We start from the raw sequence: 5,000 nt of genomic DNA on the forward strand, positions 1-5,000 counted from the left end.
TTCTCGCAAAAGATTGTTCATTTACTGGAATTCATTTAAAGTGCATGGGTACAAGCCCGGCTAGCTCAGTCGGTAGAGCACGAGACTCTTAATCTCGGGGTCGTGGGTTCGAGCCCCACGTTGGGCGCTAAACATTAATTTTGAGGTTTTCCCGTACACTAAAAGTCGAGATACCCGCAATAGATAACCCATTTACTGAAATTCAATTAAAATACATTTATGCAAGCCCGGCTAGCTCAGTCGGTAGAGCACGAGGCTCTTAATCTCGGGGTCGTGGGTTCGAGCCCCACGTTGGGCGCTAAACAACAATTTTGAGGTTTTTCCCTTACACTAAAACTAGTATACCCGCTATAGATAACCCATTTACTGAAATTCAATTAAAATGCTTGGATTCAAGCTCGACTTGCTCCGTCGGTAGAGCACGAGACTCTTAATCTCGGGGTCGTGGGTTCGAGCCCGAGTTTGGGCGCTAAGCAACAATTTTGAACTTTTCCAATACCCTAAAACTCTAGATTCTCGCAAAAGATTGTTCATTTACTGGAATTCATTTAAAATGCATGGATACAAGCCCGGCTAGCTCAGTCGGTAGAACACTAGACTCTTAATCTCGGGGTCGTGGGGTCGAGCGACACGTTGGGCGCTAAACAAATATTTTGAGGTTTTCCCGTACACTAAAACTAGATATACCTGCAATAGATAACCCATTTACTGAAATTCAATTAAAATGCTTGGATACAAGCCCGGCTTGCTCAGTCGGTAGAGCACGAGACTCTCAATCTCGTGGTCGTGGGTTCGAGCCCCACGTTGGGCGCTAACCAACAATTTTGAACTTTGCCAATACTCTAAAATTCTAGATTCTCGCAAAAGATTGTTCATTTAGTGGAATTCATTTAAAATGCCTGGATACAAGCCCGGCTTGCTCAGTCGGTAGAGCACGAGACTCTTAATCTCGGGGTCGTGGGTTCGAGAACCACCTTGGGCGCTACGTGACAATTTTGAACTTTCCCAGTACACTTATACTCTAGATTCTCGAAGAAGAGATTCCATTTACTAAAATTCATTTAAGTACATGGATACAAGCCCGGCTAGCTCAGTCGGTAGAGCACGAGACTCTTAATCTCGGGGTCATGGGTTCGAGCCCCACGTTGGGCGCTACGTGACGATTTTGAACTTTGCCAGTACACTTATACTCTAGATTCTCGAAGAAGAGATTCCATTTACTAAAATTCATTTCAATACATGGATACAAGCCCGGCTAGCTCAGTCGGTAGAGCACGAGACTCTTAATCTCGGGGTTGTGGGTTCGAGCCCCACGTTGGGCGCTAATCAACAATTTTGAACTTTGCCAATACACTAAAACTCTAGATTCTCGCAAAAGATTGTTCATTTACTGGAATTCATTTAAAGTGCATGGATACAAGCCCGGCTAGCTCAGTCGGTAGAGCACGAGACTCTTAATCTCGGGGTCGTGGGTTCGAGCCCCACGTTGGGCGCTAAACATTAATTTTGAGGTTTTCCCGTACACTAAAAGTCGAGATACCCGCAATAGATAACCCATTTACTGAAATTCAATTAAAATACATTTATGCAAGCCCGGCTAGCTCAGTCGGTAGAGCACGAGGCTCTTAATCTCGGGGTCGTGGGTTCGAGCCCCACGTTGGGCGCTAAACAACGATTTTGAGGTTTTTCCCTTACACTAAAACTAGTATACCCGCTATAGATAACCCATTTACTGAAATTCAATTAAAATGCTTGGATACAAGCTCGACTTTCTCCGTCGGTTGAGCACGAGACTCTCAATCTCGGGGTCGTGGGTTCGAGCCCGAGTTTGGGCGCTAAGCAACAATTTTGAACTTTGCCAATACACTAAAACTCTAGATTCTCGCAAAAGATTGTTCATTTACTGGAATTCATTTAACGTGCATGGATACAAGCCCGGCTAGCTCAGTCGGTACAACACGAGACTCTTAATCTCGGGGTCGTGGGGTCGAGCGACACGTTGGGCGCTAAACAAATATTTTGAGGTTTTCCCGTACACTAAAACTAGATATACCCGCAATAGATAACCAATTTACTGAAATTCAATTAAAATGCTTGGATACAAGCCCGGCTTGCTCAGTCGGTAGAGCACGAGACTCTTAATCTCGGGGTCGTGGGTTCGAGAACCACGTTGGGCGCTACGTGACAATTTTGAACTTTGCCAGTACACTTATACTCTAGATTCTCGAAGAAGAGATTCCATTTACTAAAATTCATTTAAATACATGGATACAAGCCCGGCTAGCTCAGTCGGTAGAGCACGAGACTCTTGATCTTTGGGTCGTGGGTTCAAGCTCCACGTTGGGCGCTAAGCAACAATTTGGAACTTTTCCAATACACTAAAACTCTAGATTCTCGCAAAAGATAGTTCATTTTCTTAAATTAAATTAAAGGATTGTGGTTACAAGCCCGACTAGCTAAGTCGGTGGAGCACGAGACTCTTGATCTCGGGGTCGTGGGTTCGAGCCCCACGTTGGGCGCTAATCAACAATTTTGAACTTTGCCAATACTCTAAAACTCTAGATTCTCGCAAAAGATTGTTCATTTAGTGGAATTCATTTAAATGCATGGTTACAAGCCCGGCTAGCTCAGTCGGTAGAGCACCAGACTCTTAATCTCGGGGTCGTGGGTTCGAGCCCCACGTTGGGCGCTAATCAACAATCTTGAACTTTGCCAATACTCTAAAACTCTAGATTCTCGCAAAAGATTGTTCATTTAGTGGAATTCATTTAAAGTGCATGGATACAAGCCCGGCTTGCTCAGTCGGTAGAGCACGAGACTCTTAATCTCGGGGTCGTGGGTTCGAGAACCACGTTGGGCGCTACGTGACGATTTTGAACTTTGCCAATACACTAAAACTCTAGATTCTCGCAAAAGATTGTTCATTTACTGGAATTCATTTAAAGTGCATGGATACAAGCCCGGCTAGCTCAGTCGGTAGAGCACGAGACTCTTAATCTCGGGGTCGTGGGTTCGAGCCCCACGTTGGGCGCTAAACATTAATTTTGAGGTTTTCCCGTACACTAAAAGTCGAGATACCCGCAATAGATAACCCATTTACTGAAATTCAATTAAAATACATTTATGCAAGCCCGGCTAGCTCAGTCGGTAGAGCACGAGGCTCTTAATCTCGGGGTCGTGGGTTCGAGCCCCACGTTGGGCGCTAAACAACAATTTTGAGGTTTTTCCCTTACACTAAAACTAGTATACCCGCTATAGATAACCCATTTACTGAAATTCAATTAAAATGCTTTGATTCAAGCTCGACTTGCTCCGTCGGTAGAGCACGAGACTCTTAATCTCGGGGTCGTGGGTTCGAGCCCGAGTTTGGGCGCTAAGCAACAATTTTGAACTTTTCCAATACCCTAAAACTCTAGATTCTCGCAAAAGATTGTTCATTTACTGGAATTCATTTAAAATGCATGGATACAAGCCCGGCTAGCTCAGTCGGTAGAACACTAGCCTCTTAATCTCGGGGTCGTGGGGTCGAGCGACACGTTGGGCGCTAAACAAATATTTTGAGGTTTTCCCGTACACTAAAACTAGATATACCTGCAATAGATAACCCATTTACTGAAATTCAATTAAAATGCTTGGATACAAGCCCGGCTTGCTCAGTCGGTAGAGCACGAGACTCTCAATCTCGTGGTCGTGGGTTCGAGCCCCACGTTGGGCGCTAACCAACAATTTTGAACTTTGCCAATACTCTAAAACTCTAGATTCTCGCAAAAGATTGTTCATTTAGTGGAATTCATTTAATTGCATGGATACAGGCCCGGCTAGCTCAGTCGGTAGAGCACGAGACTCTTAATCTCGGGGTCGTGGGTTCGAGCCCCACGTTGGGCGCTAATCAACAATTTTGAACTTTGCCAATACTCTAAAACTCTAGATTCTCGCAAAAGATTGTTCATTTAGTGGAATTCATTTAAAATGCCTGGATACAAGCCCGGCTTGCTCAGTCGGTAGAGCACGAGACTCTTAATCTCGGGGTCATGGGTTCGAGCCCCACGTTGGGCGCTACGTGACGATTTTGAACTTTGCCAGTACACTTATACTCTAGATTCTCGAAGAAGAGATTCCATTTACTAAAATTCATTTCAATACATGGATACAAGCCCGGCTAGCTCAGTCGGTAGAGCACGAGACTCTTAATCTCGGGGTTGTGGGTTCGAGCCCCACGTTGGGCGCTAATCAACAATTTTGAACTTTGCCAATACACTAAAACTCTAGATTCTCGCAAAAGATTGTTCATTTACTGGAATTCATTTAAAGTGCATGGATACAAGCCCGGCTAGTTCAGTCGGTAGAGCACGAGACTCTTAATCTCGGGGTCGTGGGTTCGAGCCCCACGTTGGGCGCTAAACATTAATTTTGAGGTTTTCCCGTACACTAAAAGTCGAGATACCCGCAATAGATAACCCATTTACTGAAATTCAATTAAAATACATTTATGCAAGCCCGGCTAGCTCAGTCGGTAGAGCACGAGGCTCTTAATCTCGGGGTCGTGGGTTCGAGCCCCACGTTGGGCGCTAAGCAACGATTTTGAGGTTTTTCCCTTACACTAAAACTAGTATACCCGCTATAGATAACCCATATACTGAAATTCAATTAAAATGCTTGGATACAAGCTCGACTTTCTCCGTCGGTAGAGCACGAGACTCTCAATCTCGGGGTCGTGGGTTCGAGCCCGAGTTTGGGCGCTAAGCAACAATTTTGAACTTTGCCAATACACTAAAACTCTAGATTCTCGCAAAAGATTGTTCATTTACTGGAATTCATTTAACGTGCATGGATACAAGCCCGGCTAGCTCAGTCGGTAGAACACGAGACTCTTAATCTCGGGGTCGTGGGGTCGAGCGACACGTTGGGCGCTAAACAAATATCTTGAGGTTTTCCCGTACACTAAAACTAGATATACCCGCAATAGATAACCAATTTACTGAAATTCAATTAAAATGCTT

At 44.7% G+C, this 5,000-nt stretch overlaps 21 non-coding genes across 21 annotated transcripts; all 21 read left to right on the top strand.

Moving 5' to 3' along the window:
- The first annotated feature begins 54 nt into the window (after positions 1-54).
- On the top strand, positions 55-127 carry TRNAK-CUU (transfer RNA lysine (anticodon CUU)). Its single transcript has one exon. It is a non-coding gene; the product is annotated as a tRNA-Lys (tRNA).
- A 98-nt stretch (positions 128-225) lies between these two features.
- TRNAK-CUU (transfer RNA lysine (anticodon CUU)) lies at positions 226-298 on the top strand. Its single transcript has one exon. It is a non-coding gene; the product is annotated as a tRNA-Lys (tRNA).
- Positions 299-738: 440 nt separating this feature from the next.
- TRNAE-CUC (transfer RNA glutamic acid (anticodon CUC)) lies at positions 739-811 on the top strand. Its single transcript has one exon. It is a non-coding gene; the product is annotated as a tRNA-Glu (tRNA).
- Positions 812-909: 98 nt separating this feature from the next.
- On the top strand, positions 910-982 carry TRNAK-CUU (transfer RNA lysine (anticodon CUU)). Its single transcript has one exon. It is a non-coding gene; the product is annotated as a tRNA-Lys (tRNA).
- Positions 983-1,079: 97 nt separating this feature from the next.
- On the top strand, positions 1,080-1,152 carry TRNAK-CUU (transfer RNA lysine (anticodon CUU)). Its single transcript has one exon. It is a non-coding gene; the product is annotated as a tRNA-Lys (tRNA).
- A 97-nt stretch (positions 1,153-1,249) lies between these two features.
- TRNAK-CUU (transfer RNA lysine (anticodon CUU)) lies at positions 1,250-1,322 on the top strand. The gene has a single exon. It is a non-coding gene; the product is annotated as a tRNA-Lys (tRNA).
- A 98-nt stretch (positions 1,323-1,420) lies between these two features.
- TRNAK-CUU (transfer RNA lysine (anticodon CUU)) lies at positions 1,421-1,493 on the top strand. The gene has a single exon. It is a non-coding gene; the product is annotated as a tRNA-Lys (tRNA).
- Positions 1,494-1,591: 98 nt separating this feature from the next.
- On the top strand, positions 1,592-1,664 carry TRNAK-CUU (transfer RNA lysine (anticodon CUU)). Its single transcript has one exon. It is a non-coding gene; the product is annotated as a tRNA-Lys (tRNA).
- A 440-nt stretch (positions 1,665-2,104) lies between these two features.
- On the top strand, positions 2,105-2,177 carry TRNAK-CUU (transfer RNA lysine (anticodon CUU)). Its single transcript has one exon. It is a non-coding gene; the product is annotated as a tRNA-Lys (tRNA).
- Positions 2,178-2,274: 97 nt separating this feature from the next.
- On the top strand, positions 2,275-2,347 carry TRNAK-CUU (transfer RNA lysine (anticodon CUU)). Its single transcript has one exon. It is a non-coding gene; the product is annotated as a tRNA-Lys (tRNA).
- Positions 2,348-2,446: 99 nt separating this feature from the next.
- On the top strand, positions 2,447-2,519 carry TRNAK-CUU (transfer RNA lysine (anticodon CUU)). Its single transcript has one exon. It is a non-coding gene; the product is annotated as a tRNA-Lys (tRNA).
- Positions 2,520-2,616: 97 nt separating this feature from the next.
- Positions 2,617-2,689, top strand: TRNAK-CUU (transfer RNA lysine (anticodon CUU)). The gene has a single exon. It is a non-coding gene; the product is annotated as a tRNA-Lys (tRNA).
- Positions 2,690-2,787: 98 nt separating this feature from the next.
- On the top strand, positions 2,788-2,860 carry TRNAK-CUU (transfer RNA lysine (anticodon CUU)). The gene has a single exon. It is a non-coding gene; the product is annotated as a tRNA-Lys (tRNA).
- A 98-nt stretch (positions 2,861-2,958) lies between these two features.
- On the top strand, positions 2,959-3,031 carry TRNAK-CUU (transfer RNA lysine (anticodon CUU)). Its single transcript has one exon. It is a non-coding gene; the product is annotated as a tRNA-Lys (tRNA).
- A 98-nt stretch (positions 3,032-3,129) lies between these two features.
- On the top strand, positions 3,130-3,202 carry TRNAK-CUU (transfer RNA lysine (anticodon CUU)). The gene has a single exon. It is a non-coding gene; the product is annotated as a tRNA-Lys (tRNA).
- Positions 3,203-3,642: 440 nt separating this feature from the next.
- TRNAE-CUC (transfer RNA glutamic acid (anticodon CUC)) lies at positions 3,643-3,715 on the top strand. Its single transcript has one exon. It is a non-coding gene; the product is annotated as a tRNA-Glu (tRNA).
- A 97-nt stretch (positions 3,716-3,812) lies between these two features.
- On the top strand, positions 3,813-3,885 carry TRNAK-CUU (transfer RNA lysine (anticodon CUU)). Its single transcript has one exon. It is a non-coding gene; the product is annotated as a tRNA-Lys (tRNA).
- A 98-nt stretch (positions 3,886-3,983) lies between these two features.
- On the top strand, positions 3,984-4,056 carry TRNAK-CUU (transfer RNA lysine (anticodon CUU)). Its single transcript has one exon. It is a non-coding gene; the product is annotated as a tRNA-Lys (tRNA).
- Positions 4,057-4,153: 97 nt separating this feature from the next.
- TRNAK-CUU (transfer RNA lysine (anticodon CUU)) lies at positions 4,154-4,226 on the top strand. Its single transcript has one exon. It is a non-coding gene; the product is annotated as a tRNA-Lys (tRNA).
- A 98-nt stretch (positions 4,227-4,324) lies between these two features.
- TRNAK-CUU (transfer RNA lysine (anticodon CUU)) lies at positions 4,325-4,397 on the top strand. Its single transcript has one exon. It is a non-coding gene; the product is annotated as a tRNA-Lys (tRNA).
- Positions 4,398-4,495: 98 nt separating this feature from the next.
- Positions 4,496-4,568, top strand: TRNAK-CUU (transfer RNA lysine (anticodon CUU)). Its single transcript has one exon. It is a non-coding gene; the product is annotated as a tRNA-Lys (tRNA).
- Positions 4,569-5,000: the final 432 nt, after the last annotated feature.

The sequence above is a fragment of the Phalangium opilio genome, unplaced genomic scaffold (assembly GCF_054372755.1).
Source record: "Phalangium opilio isolate 3A_F unplaced genomic scaffold, DU_Popi_V2 ptg000390l_1, whole genome shotgun sequence".
NCBI classification, from domain to species: Eukaryota; Metazoa; Arthropoda; class Arachnida; order Opiliones; family Phalangiidae; genus Phalangium; species Phalangium opilio.